At 46.7% G+C, this 15,308-nt stretch overlaps 1 protein-coding gene across 1 annotated transcript in view; it reads left to right on the top strand.

The window, feature by feature from the left end:
- Positions 1–15,308, top strand: part of LOC144754364 (quinone oxidoreductase-like protein 2) — a 198,787-nt gene that overhangs the window by 165,638 nt on the left and 17,841 nt on the right. The gene's annotated exons all lie outside the window — the stretch shown is intronic.

Here is a 15,308-nt window from a genome sequence, read left to right as displayed (position 1 = left end):
AAAAAAGCGGGGTAATGGCGTGCATTGTAAAAGCATGCAGGCTAAAGTGTCGTATTCAGATGTGGAGGGTGGTCACTACGTCATTGACAGCTGTTTAAGTCTCTGGATGGTGGATCGGGGTGGGGCTGTAATGCATTGGACCTGATGTCAGTAGAAGGTATCTCAGTGTCACAAGAAGTAACCCTCATCCTTTATAATGAGGGATGAGAGAGGAGCCTGGGATTTGCAGCAGTGACCTTTATCTTGATGTTGAATTTGAGGGGCATGTTGGCAATTTATAACTCACCATTTCGCATCTAGCCACTCTCATAAGCATGCGGGTATTGGAAAATACGTCCTGTCCTAGAAAGAAACTCTGGATAATTCGGAACAGGTAGCCACATTTGAGTTGGATGAATGCCGTTTCCGTGCCGAGAGACATGGCCACGGCATTCACTATGATGTCCTTGCGGTCCATATGAGATGCTTCCATGTCCTGTGGTGATTGCGTGATGATCTGCCAGATGGAAAGCCCAATAAAGAGTGGTGTACTACGAAAGGGATTACTTTCCACAGTCGGGTGGCCACCACCTTTGCTAAGATTTTAAGATCCTCATTGATCAATCAGACGAGCGGTAGAGGCCACCGTCTTAAGGACTCTCTCCATTCTTGAGTTATCAGAGTTATGATGCAAGGTTTGAGATCGATCCATTCCCCTGCCCCTACCACCCGAAACTGCCCCTCACATCACCCCCACCTCACCCCCTTACCCCTACACACAACCCTCCCAACTCCTCCACCCACTACCACCCCACCCACCACCTCCCGGCTCACCACCTCCAACCTCATTCACATCCACCCACATACTCATCCTCAGGTAAACACTGTTTTGCTCATCTTGTAAAATTCCTCATCGTGCGATTTGCACATGGGGAGGTCATCAATGGCTTCTGCTGTTGCCTCCATTGTAATTTTCCCATCCAGTAAAACCTAACCCCTTTGCGAGGATGAATTCGGGTAGTCTAAGGAATGTGTCTCCTCTTTGGATCGAGGGGCCTGTGGTTTATATAGGGACTTGTAGAAATATGCAACTGCCTCTGTGATCTCGATTGGATGTTACCACCTTTTTAAATGTATTACGAGTGGCAGGGATGGTCATTTTCACTTTTATATTTCTCAGTTGTAATGCTAAAAGTCTACCTGATTTTTCACCGGTTTCATACTGCCTATATTTGAGTTTGATGAGGGTTTTCTCTTTTTTGGCCATGTATTAAATTAAAGGATATCATCTCGGCTTCCAAACGTAGGCACATGTCATCTGTGGGCCTAGATTTAAAGGCAGTGATGCGGGACCTGACTGATTGCACAAGACCTAGTTGTTCAGCTTAGCATTCTTGAGTATTCCTATCTGCAGTGCCTTACCAGCAGCCCAGAGTAGTTGGGCCAAGGAGAGCGAGTCCCTATTTTCAGTCTTATAATGCAGACTTCACAATAGAGGAAATCCTTCTCCTCTGAGGGGAAATATCTGCCTGTTTGAATCCTCCAATATGCCATTGGGGGGAGGAGCAAGGCCTGCATCTAAAATCAGTTGAATCAGGGAGGGGTCTGTGACTCCATCCTGCAATATATAGCATGCCCTTTAAAATGAAAAGGATGTGTCTTTTATAAGGAAAAAGTCTATTCGAGAGGGGGTGCTGTACTCTGAGGAATAGAAGATGTAGACCTTGTTATGCGTGTGCAGCACTTGCTATCTAACTTTCAGGCAGCGGTCATCCATTATATTGTATAGGTTTATACTGTCTCAATTACTGTTTCTATAAAATGGTCCAGTCCTATCAAGGAGGGACATACCACCAAATTCCAGTCCCCCCCCTTAGAGAGTTATCATTCTTGAAAGTCTGGAGAAGAAGTCCTCCTTCACAAGTGTTGGACACCTAGACAGAGCCCACAATCAGCAGCAAATGCCTACAATTTGACAAACACGTACATGCCCCCAGGGTCTGGCCAGGTTTTTAAGAATTTGCATTATAGGAATTTATGCCAGTAATATCACTATTCCTCATTTCGTTGAGGCTTTTGGGAAGGAAGACTATAAGTGACAGGCAAAAGGTAGTACATTAAATCTAGTGATTTGAAATAACATTGCAGGACCCTATTATTCGACCTCAAATAGTCTCAGAGAGATTTCTGTAAGTATATAACCGTCATAACAAACCATCTCCGGTAGAAAGAGGTCGCATAAGTCTGTGATGGTGTCCTAGCATCAAATCGATCTTTATACAGCTTGAAATACAAAATCTCAAAACTTTGCCTTTAGGTACCATGAGACTAGATGCAGGAGGAATGCAATTTTGACCTGATCAACGACATATTACTCTGCACTACTCCACCAATTCCCCTTAACCTGAGAAATGGTCATCAACATGGAATGTGTCAAGGCAGGATCTTGACTGCCCAGCATTATTATGAGTGTAGGGGACTGCTTCATCTCCATTCTCAGTTTTAATGTTTAATTTGGATGTGTCTTTGTCTTTTTTTATAAAAGGTAGACCTACTTGAAAAAAAATAGAGAGATATTGCTCTTGAACAGTGTTCCGGAATCCCACACTAAAGTCGATCTGTTTCGAGAAGAGTCCCTTGATATGGAACAAGAAGTACAAGTGCTATCTTGACTATTTAAGGTTTTACTACTTCATTGTTTTTCAGTTGAGTTGAAACTGGGGTTCTCTACAGATCTAAAACAGAGCTGAGGGAAGTTTTGTTTCTCGCTGCTTCCTTCTGTCGTTGTATTGAATTCTTGTTTACAATTTTAAGTTGTTTCTTTCTATCTTTCCTCGTGTATGGATTTCTTCCTACCTTCCTATCAGAGGTTGCTTCTTTCTTCTGAATGAGATTCCTTCCTCCATTTCACGTTTATGGCGTCTTTTCTTGTGCTTCCTTCAGTACTCTAAATATGTTTAATTCTTCATCTTGTTGTGTGTTTCCTACATGGCCATTGTCGTTTTCCCCATGTTGGCCTGGTTGTACACGGTTGTAGGCCTAATTTTCCTTTGAACATGTTACTATATAAACACGCTTGCTTTGCTGCCACTTTATATTTTCACACAGAACCTGCATGTTTTCGTGTTCTGTTTCTTTCTGGGGATGACTTCTGAAAACCGTAAACAAGGTAAAACAATACCCCTTGTTATTCTCTCTGGTCAGACTCTAGCGCCCAGACATAACAAGAGAATGCAGCTGCTATTTGTGAGTACACATGGTTTGTCATATAACTAAGGACAAGAGTCCTATAAACGAGCATTTGCAATGCAATAGGTCTTGCATTTGCGAGAGTTTAAGTTATTGGCATTGTAAATGACAATGCCTTTTATTTATATCTTGTTTTTAAAAACAAATAAAAGTCAATGTCATTTACAATGCTAATAGCTTAAACTCTTTCAAATGTGGGACCTACAGCATTGCAAACAAATGTTTTTTTTCAAAAAAAGCGCCCCATGCTGCGTTTTTAGTTTAATTGTGGCCGCGCACCTTTCTTTAGACGCGGCTCGTCTATAGAACGGTGGGCAGCCTCCATTAAAATGAAAGCTTGGTATGGGGTGCTTTTCCCCAAAAAAGCACTTGTTTGTCAAGTTGGCCCTATTAAAAAACAAGTTTTGCATAACAAGTCGTGTGGGCGTGGATTAATTGTTCACAGTTTTGATATTTTACATTAAACATTTAGAAGTTCTGTAAGTGCTATTTTAAAGGCCACGCGTCTTTAACCTTATATGGGGGCTCGTGGCCACTCTAGGAGTGTAAATTAAGATGGAAAGAGACTTCACTTTAACACCGGAGCCTGGATACCTTCAGGGGCAATTAGTGCACCATAAAAATCGATATAACATAAAAGACTTGCAGGAGTTGATGAGAAATTCAACGAAAAGACACGAATAACAGACAATCCAGGCTTTCGATAGAGGGGGCAAAGCTAAAACAAAGCCAAAAAGAATCTTTAGGGACATCATATGGAACAAATTAAGAACAACCCAAAAACAGACTCAGATATTTGGGAACCCCGAATATTCTTCAATACTGCAATGTAAAATGCAGCTGTGCATGTCGGCGCCTGTTGCCTAGGTTTTATAGTGAAACGACAAGTCTGCCAATCACCAGGACGATAAAAATCATAACGGTTTGCTGAGAGGCATTTCATGTTCCTTACGGTGACTATCAACAGGACAGTTTAGTGGAAAAGTGCACACAGCTATTACCAGCAAAGAGGGCATTCACTGGTTGAGTTCGTCTAGCACAAAAGCCGCTCCCATGACGCAATCAGACAAGTATCTGCTCTTCGGCTGCTGCCTTCTGCCCTGTAGTCACGCCCCCAGCCACAAAGGGCGTGGTTTTAACTCTTAACAGGGTATGTCTGCCCCCCCCCCCACAAGCCAGGCTCCCAGGGTGTAGAGATGCTGCTTACCACCAATGAGGACTCAGGAGCCAGGTTACGTTAATCACTTTTATTTGTATTATCTTCATAAAGAGCGCCGAGCCTGCGCTGCATGCCGGCTCTCCTCTCGCCGTTCGCGCTATTCGCGCCACTCGCACTGCTCTGCGCGCGCAGCCTGTGATGGCCGCCAACACGTCACGTCGCCGACGTGACGTGCGTAGACTAGACCGTCACTACATATCTCCCTTTTTTCCACACCAACATTTATAACTTACAGTCCGCCGCTCAGATCATAGTCTCTGAACCTTGTGGGCTTTATCACCACCCTGCCGCTCCGGGTCAGTCTTACAGGGGTGGTGTGGTTTTGTTCCTCGTCACTCCTTCTGCTTCCTCGTACATCTCCTTGTCCATTCATGTCACTACAGTTCTCACCAGTTCTTTGCTCGATGCTTCTCGCTTTCACCTGTTGCTGTACTTCTCCTCTCCTTGCAGGTTCATCCTCCTGATGTTCTTGTTGACCTAGCTCATTCTCTCCTTCCTCTGCGTCTACACCTCCATAGTCCCACGTAAGGATCTTATTGCATCTTGCCATGCGGTCTTGTGACCATATGTTTCCGTCACTCAATCTGACCGCTCTGCCCTTAATTTCCTTCACCTGCATGGGCTTGCTGTATTTGCTCTCTCCCTTCCTTTGTAGCATGGGCAACTTTACTCTCACCCATTCTCCTTCTTTGAGTTCTGTGTCTTGCACATTCTTCCGCTCGTTGTAATGCTTTGTGTATACCGCTTGTGCTTTCTCTATGTTGGCACGCACCACTGCAGGGGACCATTCGCTTAACAATGTCTTTTCTTTCCACACCCGATTGTCTTGGGTGAATGGTTCCCGGCCCCGCAACACCTGAAAGGGGCTATAGCCAGTGCCTGTGGGAGTGATCCTGTATGCCCACAACATGTGCCAAATGTCCTTCTCCCAGTCTTTGTTATCCGAGATGGCTGCTTGGATTGACCCCATCACTACCCTGTTGAAGCGTTCAACTTGGCCATTCCCCGCCGGGTGGTATATAGATGTGTGCTTCGCCAGGATGCCATTCCTGTGCATGAAGTCGTTCCATTTTTCCGATCTGAACTGGGGCCCATTGTCACTGAGGATGGACTTCGGGATGCCCTCCCTCACAAAGGTGTCTGCCAAAAATTTAACTATTGTTTCTGTGTCCATGGTTTCCTCTATCTTCACTTCAGGCCACTTCGAAAATTTGTCAACTAGGACACACACATACTTTTGGACTCCCTGTGTGTCTAGGATCGGGCCTAGGATATCGACTGACAGCTCTTCCCACGTATTTTTTGGTGTTTCGAATGTACCTAGTGCTGGGCGTAATGGCTTGAGTGTCTTGTCAGCACCTTGGCACCTCGCACAATCTCTTACATGCCGTTCTGCTCGTATATCCATTCCGGGCCACCAATAGTCTTGCTTGGATCTCAGCTTGAGTTTCCCAATGCCCAGGTGTCCTTCGTGTAGCATGTCCAGCAGTCTGGGGATGATGCTTGTTGGGGGAACAACCTTCTCGCCTCTGTACATGAATATTCCTTGGTTGTCCATGGACAGTTCTTCCCTGACTTCAAAGTAGGGGTTGAGTTCCCCACGGGTGTGTCTCTTATCAGGCCATCCTTGGGTGATGTATACCTTCACCTCTTCTAATGTCAGGTCTTCCTCATACGCCTGTTTCCATTCTTGGAGGCTGATGACCTTTTCGTGATCCTCCATTAGGGCTTCCCACTCTTCTGTCCCTGCCTTGTCTTCCTCACTTGGATCCATAGCCGCCGCTCTGCTCAAATAGTCTGCAACTGTGTTTTTGCTGCCAGATATATGTTCCACATCATACCTGAATTCAAGTAGTTTCAGTGTCATTTTTGATATTCGGGGCGTAGCATCTGCGTGTCCGCTCGACGTTAGCACTCTTAGTAACGGTTTGTGATCAGTCCGCAGCTGGAACCGTGTGCCCCACAGAAATTGTCTGAATCTCGTGGTAGCCCACACCACAGCCAACATCTCTTTCTCTATCACGCTGTACTTTTTTTCTGTTTCGCTCAGTGTGCGTGAGGCGAAGCTAATGGTTTCCAGCTGTCCCTGTCCTCGGTCTTGCATGAGAACAGCACCTAATCCTTTATCACTGGCGTCAGTGGTCAGTACGGTTTTGCCTTGAGGGTCGTACCCTTGGAGTGGTATTGCTCCTGCCACTTCCTTTTTGATGACCTCGAATTCCCTTTGTGTATCCTCTGACCAGCAGAATTCCGTGTTTTCTTTTGTCAGCTGTCTCATGTGATGAGTCTTTGAGGCAAAGTGCTGCACAAATTTTCCATAGTACTCTGCCATTCCCAGGAATGACCTGACCTCTTCCTTGTTGGTGGGGGATGGTGCTTCACAGATCGCCCTAACGTTTTCTGCTTTAGGAGTTACGCCATGCACTCCTATCTCATGCCCTAGGTAGGTCACCGAGTTCATCCCTATCCGGCACTTGGACCATTCTGCCGTGAGTCCTTTTCTTTCTAGAATCTTCAATACTTTTCCGAGCTTCACGTCATGGTCTTGCATGTCTCTTCCCATTACCAGGATGTCGTCCTGGAAGTATTGAACGTCGGTGATGTCCTTGAATAATTGGTGCATCAGCTTCTGAAACACCGCCGCTGCTGAGGCCAGACCAAATGGCATCCGGCGGAACTGATAGCACCCAAACGGGGTGATGAAAGATGTTAGTTTCCGGCTTTCCGGCTGCAGAGCTATTTGATGGTACGCGGAGGTCAAGTCTATGGAGGGGTACCACTTAATTCCCCTGGTGCTAGCCAGCATCTCCTCTAATCTGGGCAAGGGGAACTGTTCCACCACAATGTTCTTATTCAGTTCCCGCAAGTCGACGCACAGCCGGACCTTGCCATTGGGTTTCTTAACTACTACCAGGGGCGCCAGCCACTCGGCGCACGTGATGGGCTCAATGATCCCCTTCCTTTCCAAGTCTTGGAGTTCCTCCCGTACTGCTTCCTTTACAGCCAACGGGACGTTTCTTGCTTTGTGGGCCACCGGCACAGCGTCTTCCTTCAGGATGATTTTGTGGGCGAACTTTTCCAGCCTTCCTACTGTGCCTCCGAACACCTTTGGGTATTCACTCCTCCATTTGTCAAGACCGGGCAGCGCCTCCTGGTCAGTTAGTAGAATCTGTTCTTTGCCTCCCGGATCCAGCTTGATGCCCAGGTCGCCTTGATCTAGCCATCCTAAAACCGACTGGCCTTTCTCCGATACATAAAGCTTGCAGTATGCTGACCGGCCTCGAAATTCGAAGGTTAAAGGTCTGAACCCCGCCATTGGTATACGGTCTCCGTTGTACGTGACTGGGCGGATGTCTAGGTTTTCTAGCTCTGGGCCTAGATGCGGTGCGAATTTCTCCTCCCACACTGCTCTCTGGATGATAGTGAATGGCGATCCTGTGTCTGCCACCACGCTGATCATGACCCCTCCTATTGTCATTTCTAAAACTGGTTTCATCGTTCGTCTTCCGTCTCTGTCCAGGACTTTGCCGTCCGTGCTCAGCACCTGGTCTTCAATGTAGATCACCGTGACCACATCCTCCTCTGTATCGTCGTCTTGATCATCGTTACACTGGCCCACATATCTCACAGTGCCTTTGGAGGCCTTCTTCCGGCAGACCTTCTCGTAGTGGCCGATTATCCCGCAGTACATGCACTTCGCACGGAATGCGGGGCACTTCCTGTCGTGCGCCTCGTGCAACCAGCTACCGCACCTGTAGCATGGCTTATTGTTGCTCCCCGCTTGTTTCCCTGATGTACTTGCGTTTCTTTGCCACTTGTTGGACCCCTTCTCCATTGGCTTCCTGTTCTGATACTCTCTGCGAGGTCCTTCATCGTCTACCCTATTCACCATAGTGTTGGACGCTGTTTCTTTCCTCGTTACTTCAGCACATCGTCGCGCTAATTTGGCCCTTTTGACGATGACCAATACCTCTTTCAGTGTGGTGTCTCCACTGGCCCATAACTTGTCCTGCACAGACGTGCACGTGGTGTGCATCACCACCTGGTCTTTGATGAACTCCTCTTCCCAGTTGTCGTACTTGCACTTGGACGCTAACCGCTTCAGTGCCGCCACGTACTCCTCCACCGTCTCTCCTTGTCGCTGTTTCCTCTGTTGGAAGTTGAACCTGTCCACCGACACACACACTGCTGGTCTGAAGTGTTCGTTAAGGTCGTCGAGTGCGTGTGCATACACGTCGTCGTCTGTGGCTGTTCTCTGTTTCGGAACTAAGCTCTTGTAAATCCGGAGGCCCTCCGGGCCAAGGTTCAGTGACAAGATGCGCTTCTTTCTCTGGGGTTTGAACACTTCTTCGTTCTCGTCTTCAGGACACCTATGAAATTGTCTATATATTCTCTCCAGTCCTCCCATTTCATGAGGGGTTCTCCGGGGCGAGGCAAAAACTGTACTGGCGCCATCGCGTATCCTGTTTGCGCGCTCATTTTTTCTCTCTTGATCTTGGGTTGCACGCTCCCTTGGCCTCTGGGACTCCCTGGTGCGTCGTCCTGCTCTTCTTCACTTGTTTGGGCGTGGGGACTATCTGCGTCAGCCCCCTCGGTCCCCAGTGAGTTATCCAGCGCGTGTTCCCTGGTCTTGCGGACCGCAGTGTGGATTGGCGCCCTTCCTGCTTGTCCCTGGGGTCTGTCCCCCCTTTTTTTCTCGCTTCTCTGTGCTGCCCCCACGGGTGTTCCTGGGCCCTGCCGCGCTCTTTAGGGTACCTGTTGTCGTGCACCAGGATTCCTTGCTCTTCTGTCTTTTGTGTGGTGGTCCTGGTGCCACTGGTGCTCTCCCTGTCGTCCTATGGTTGGGTTGGTGGTTCTGTCTTGCTGGGGGGTCTTAATCCCACCCTCGTCGCCATTGTAGAGATGCTGCTTACCACCAATGAGGACTCAGGAGCCAGGTTACGTTAATCACTTTTATTTGTATTATCTTCCTAAAGAGCGCCGAGCCTGCGCTGCATGCCGGCTCTCCTCTCGCCGTTCGCGCTATTCGCGCCACTCGCACTGCTCTGCGCTCAGTGAAAGTCGTCTAAGCGACCCCCCCCTCCCCCGTGAAACTCGTATAAGCGAGCACCCCCCAGGTTCTTATGCTCCCTCGCCCTGAAATACTGGTCGCCCCCAGACTCTCTGCACAGCAGACTGGGCGTACAGCCTCACTCGGTGGACGGAAGGGGTAACAAGGGGCCTACGCAGCTCCATGACAACAGCTCCGCACTCTACATCAGACCGCAACACTCTGCGAAAAAATTGGGCCACAACAACTGCTTATACGTCTGCGAAGAGATTGTGACGTGAACTGGATCTTCCACCAATCAAAACAAGAAACCCGAGGAGGCGAGGCTAAGGCACGGAGAGGAGGAGACGGCGTGCGGACGATGAAAACAAAAGTCACTAACTAATGACAGAGCCGACTGGCGTGTGCTCCAGGCGTGAAGGCAGCAAAGCAGCGTGGTTGCAGGAAGCCCGATAAGAAAAGCATTTGCGACACACGGAAAGCAGGCGAGCCAGTCCGGGTGGGCCGGCACAAAAAGCCAAAGGTAGGCAACCATGAAAGCTTATTTCCAATGGCAGGCATTAAACATAACATAAACGGTGACGCCGGCCAATAGAAATAAGGGGCGAGGCTTCAAGTCCTCCTTGACAATAAATGTCGCAGAGCGAGGTATGCATGTGCGCAACAATGCTAGGCGAGACCTAAAAAACACTGAGCAAGGGTCCTGAGGCACGTTTGCCACTCCAGCTGAGACTTAGACCATCCATCTGTGTGTGCTAAAGTACGGGGTACGCCACTAATGCCAGAAAATCTTTGAGATATAATCATTTCGCTTTGGTAAGGCTGAGGGGGGTTAGGCTTATGTGTCGTATAACATGACAGGGCTTTTTATGATATATGGTTGCATACCCATGCTAATGGTATTTTTGGTATGCATTTGCTTTCTATTGTGGCTCAAATACTGCATATTAGAGCACAATAGTTTAAATAAATATTATACACTTCCTTTGTGTCTCTTGTTTATCTTATTGTGGACAAGTACGAGTGAGAGAGCGAAAGGGTGTGTCATGTTACCGCGAGCCCTGAGAGGATTGAGAGTGCTCTGTTCTGTGGTGCCATTTCACTTGTCTCGCTGGAAGGTTAGAAAGGCCAGTGAGGCACTGTAACTAGTTGGACTCTGGCTCATAGATAATGTAGTAGTATGGTTAGTCAGTCCCTAAATGCCTATGTTCTATGGTCCCAAGCATAGTTCTGTACCTGAACAGAATCCCTACAACAATTTTGTGGCGATTACTTTCTCTCAATAAGATTCATTCTTTGCTTTTAATTTAGATTATCTTTCCTCAGGAAGTGTTCTTTGCTTTCCCCTACCTGTGATTCTTTCTTTCGTTTAGGCATAATTCCTTCCTTGCTCTCAGTGCAACTCTTTCTGTCCCTCACATATGAATCCTTATTGGTAGGTGATTACATTTTTCTCCGTATGGTTTCTCAAGATGTGAATCCATACCTCTTGATACAATGCATTGTTACTTCTAGATGCAATTTCTTTGTCCCCCAAATGGATTTCTTCCTTAGCTCAAGCTGTGGTCCCACCTTTGCTCTATATTTGGGTCCTCCTTTCCTTTAGATAGATTTCCTCCTTTTCTCTAGAGAAGATTATACCTTTTCTATAGATGTAACTTTAACTCTAGAAGCTATTGATTTCCTCTATGTGTGATTCCCCTTTTCCTCTTCATGCGATTCCTCCTTTTTTCTATCTGTAATTCATTTGCTTTGCGTGCAGTTCCTTTATGGTGTTGGGTTTTCTGTCTTTTTCTTGAATTAATTTGTTTTTTATCTTGGTGACTCCGTCCTGATTGAAGTGATTCAGCTGCTTAATTGCTGTCTTTCTCTTCTTTGTTACTCTTCAGTTTCCTTCTATCACAATACCCTTTCCTTGACTTCTCGAAATTTCTGGATACAATCTTCTTCCCTCATTTCGCTGATGGACATTGTCTTTTCCTAGGTATGAGACCCGTGGTCCACCAAGCATTTTGATGAAGTAATCTGCAATGTCCTTCTGCTAGCAAGGACAGGAGCAGTTGTCTGTTCTGATGCAAAACTCTCAGTGCTTCATTGCATTCTAATTCATGACTGAACTCCTTCTCAGCTCCCTGTACACCAGTTCCACCCCACACATCTTTACTCATCAAGGCTCAATCAGGCTCCTGGTGAGACTTTGATCTCGGGTCCCCAATTGAGGAAGGGGTGCCCAGCCAAACAGCAGCTACTGGGCCTCAGCGGTGGTGTTTTAGTTTGTTTACCACTGGTATAGTTCCTCCAGTGGTTCTGGAAACAGGGCTAAGCACAACCCTCGACTCTCAGGGTAGCAAGGGCACTCAATTACATGCTTTTCAGGGAAGTATTGTGGGGGCAAGAGCATAGAACACAACAATCAACCAACAGATAATCTAAAGTATCTTCTGATGAATACTTCTATATCAGACTATGGATTAATTATGGATTCATTCGATCACAGCACTCAACTGCACACTGACCATAGTGGAATCTGCCAAATCTCTTGGGATAACCTTAGACAGCAACCTGAATATGCATGAGCACATCGACTTGATGGCAGAAACTGCCAGGTTTCATCTGAGCTACTTGAGGAAACTAAAACCCTTTCTTGAAACCGCGGACCTAAAAACCGCAGTTCAGGCGTTAGTCATCTTCAGAATTGAATACGGCTGCTGTACCCAATCTGGCCTACCAAAGACCTCAACAGCCCTTCTAAAAGCTTGCCTCAACGCAGCAGCCAGACTCTTATCTGGTTAAAAAATGTGTTACCACATTTCACCACATCTGAAGGCCTCGAACTGGCTTCCTCTTGAAGGCAGAATCCAGCTCAAGCTGGCCTCCATTACTCACAAAGCCTTGTACATGAACTCCCCGACATATCTCGCCCAGAAAATTGTGATATCTGGAAGATCCAGAAACTCCTGGTCCGCCAGAGACCATGTGCTCCAACCACCCTGCTTCCGCAGTAAAAAAACATATAACCGAGCGTTCTCTGGGGCTGCACCAAGAATCTGGATCTCGCTACCTACCTCCATCAGAAGATTACCTTTTCTGTCGCTCTTCAAAAAGGAAGCGAAACCCTTCCTAATGAGCAAATTCATCCAATAACTCTCCTTTGCGAATACCACCTTTTTCATCGCTTTGTTTCTGTGCATACTCTCCCATATTGCTTGCCCCTCTCCGTAAACCAATTTTCACTCCTCCTAATGTTCTGCCGTTTCTCTTTGCCTTTTACTATCACTTGTATACATTTGCTGGTTTCCTCTTTTTATAGATGACCTGTCGCTCACTGATTTTGGTACTGTAATGTTTATTGTACAGAACTCTGGCTTTGTCCTACTGTAGTCAATCCCCAAACCCCCTTCCTTGTATTTTGCCTTTGCTTTTCCTGCACGTAATGTGTTTATCCCAGTAAAGCGATCTGATACCCTAACGAGTCGTGTTCGCGCTATATACAACCTCAAATAAATAATAATCAGACGCATTGCCTTTTAGAATGTCCCAGATGCCAGACTGGATCTGAAAAATTCTCCTTGTAAAGGTTCTTGTGAGCTGACAGCCATGTGACAGAGAGGGGTTGCATATAGGTGCCACCCCTGAGCACAGAAGTAAGTTTCTGTATTTAAGCCCCTTTCAATTCGGATCCAGATGTTGCCCCTCAAACTGTCGACTCTCCAGTGACTCCAAAAATCTTTCAGTGTACTGGGTATGTCTTCCTGGATCCAAGTTACGACTGCTGGAAGCAGCTGTTGATTACAAAGCTGCTCAACATGTGTCTTTTGTGCCTTGGCTCCTGTCCTGAATGGAAGTCATGTGAGAAATAGACTCTCATGCACCCAAAAGCAATGAGAGAGTGGGGGGTAAACTCTATGGCCCCAAGTACAAGAAGAAGTCCAGTTCGAAACTGGGGTGTTGATCCCACTCCAAGTTGCAGGAGTGCTCCCACTCACTGGCCCGGTTCTGCATGAAGTCCCACATTTGCCCAAATTCTTCAATAAGTCAAAATCAAAACTCGTTGTAAACACAAGAAAGTCAAGCGAATCTCGAATCCTTACCGAAACTCAAACTCAAGTGAGAAGTCACAAGGGCAGCACTTAATGTGCCCCTTGCCTGTGGTATCTTCCAAATCCAACCCAGTGCCTTAGTTGTTTCTAGTACACCCCAAGTTACACAGTCCATCACTGACCCTGCAGCAAATTGTTGCCTTCAGGGAGGCCATGCTGCCGATATTTCAGATGCTACTTGCTCCCTCTGGTGCATGTTTAGGCCAGACAGACTTCCACCAGTGGGTCCTTCCTTGGCATACCGTCCCTGGCTGAAGCTTCCACTTCAGTTCCAAGGTCCACACCACTCCCTGCCATGTTTTAACCCTGTCAGGAAGGATCCAGAGAAAACAAATAGAGAGGGCACCCTCTTAGATAGTTTTATCTTATTACTGCCTATGCAAAGTGGATCCCTATTGTGTTTTCAAAAAATATTTTTGCGCTCCACCCTGTATGTTTGCCTGCAGCAGGGTGTAGTAACGGCCCATGGTGATGTATGCCACTATCTAGTGGGTAAGAGCAGTATTAACAAACGTCTACGGTTTCCCACTATCAGACTGTGATCGACAAAATATATAGAAGCTTCTCCTTTTTTGTGTGAATAGATGTGTGACATAGGGAGGACAAGAGAAAGCTTTATCCTTTCACCCCATTGTTCAAGTGTGATGTGGTGGATACTCTAACCACAGATTACTCACTGCCCCATCTCCTCCCTGTGCTGTGGAGTGGATAACTGTACACCCTGAAAAGGTCCCAAGTTAGATTTTGGCACACTGTCACCATCAATAAGAAACTGGTGTCTGCACGCAGGGGTGGTGCCTGTATGAAGCCCTGCTCAGTTACTTCTGAGGCAGTGCAAGATTACTAAAGAGTCACAAAGCACCACCTGTTGGAGAGTTGGAGTCATTACTGAGAGAAGCTTTCAGACCCAGTCTGGCACCTGAGAGATTCTAAAGGTGGGAAATCTGCAGTAAGGGAGAGATCATCCACCAGAAAGAAAATGTATGAATGTCAGTAGCTTGTTTGTCCAGCCCAGTGCTAGTCTTTTGAGTTAAAGTACTTAAATCATATGTAAAATAATACTACACAGCTCAATTAAAAGGAATGTAGTAGAGGATTAAAATCCTGCTTCTGAAACTAGGTGCTTCATCATTCAGTGCCCACCCCCTGCTAATAGAGTTCCCCAGTGCCCATGATCTGTGGTGTCTAATCTGGGACACCGTGCTTATTGGGCTCCAATGCCATTACTCACAAGGCACATATGCACTCAACAATTCAATTTTGTTTCCTCCATGTACTATTCATACAGCAAAAATTCTTATTTCATGCATCAAACCTTAGCCCGCTTCCTAATCTCATTCATCCTTCGTTATGCCCCATGTTTACCTGTTTTTGGCAATTGGAGTCTTTCTTCATGTAGAATTGAAGTCTACAGCGGTCTCACTTCTGCTGCTGCTTTTTTGGAGTCGTTAGGAATGCAGTGGCCTTGCTGGGAGCCTGACAACTCTGGGGGATCATGGTGCAGTGGGATCCTATGATAGCTTCCCATCTTGAACAGTTAATGCCTTCCCAGTCTGAATGCAGAAACGATCTGAGCTCATCAGTTGTGCCCGGCTAGCCGATCACGAGCTGGCAGATGACTTTAGCAATTGCGACTTCCTGGCTGATCAGGGTGTATACGGTTTTTGAGTACCTGTATTATGACGTCAGTAGCACCAGTCTTTCAGATGTG

This window comes from Lissotriton helveticus, chromosome 1_1 (assembly GCF_964261635.1).
Source record: "Lissotriton helveticus chromosome 1_1, aLisHel1.1, whole genome shotgun sequence".
Classification (NCBI taxonomy): domain Eukaryota; kingdom Metazoa; phylum Chordata; class Amphibia; order Caudata; family Salamandridae; genus Lissotriton; species Lissotriton helveticus.
This window is presented reverse-complemented; position numbering and strand designations above follow the sequence as displayed.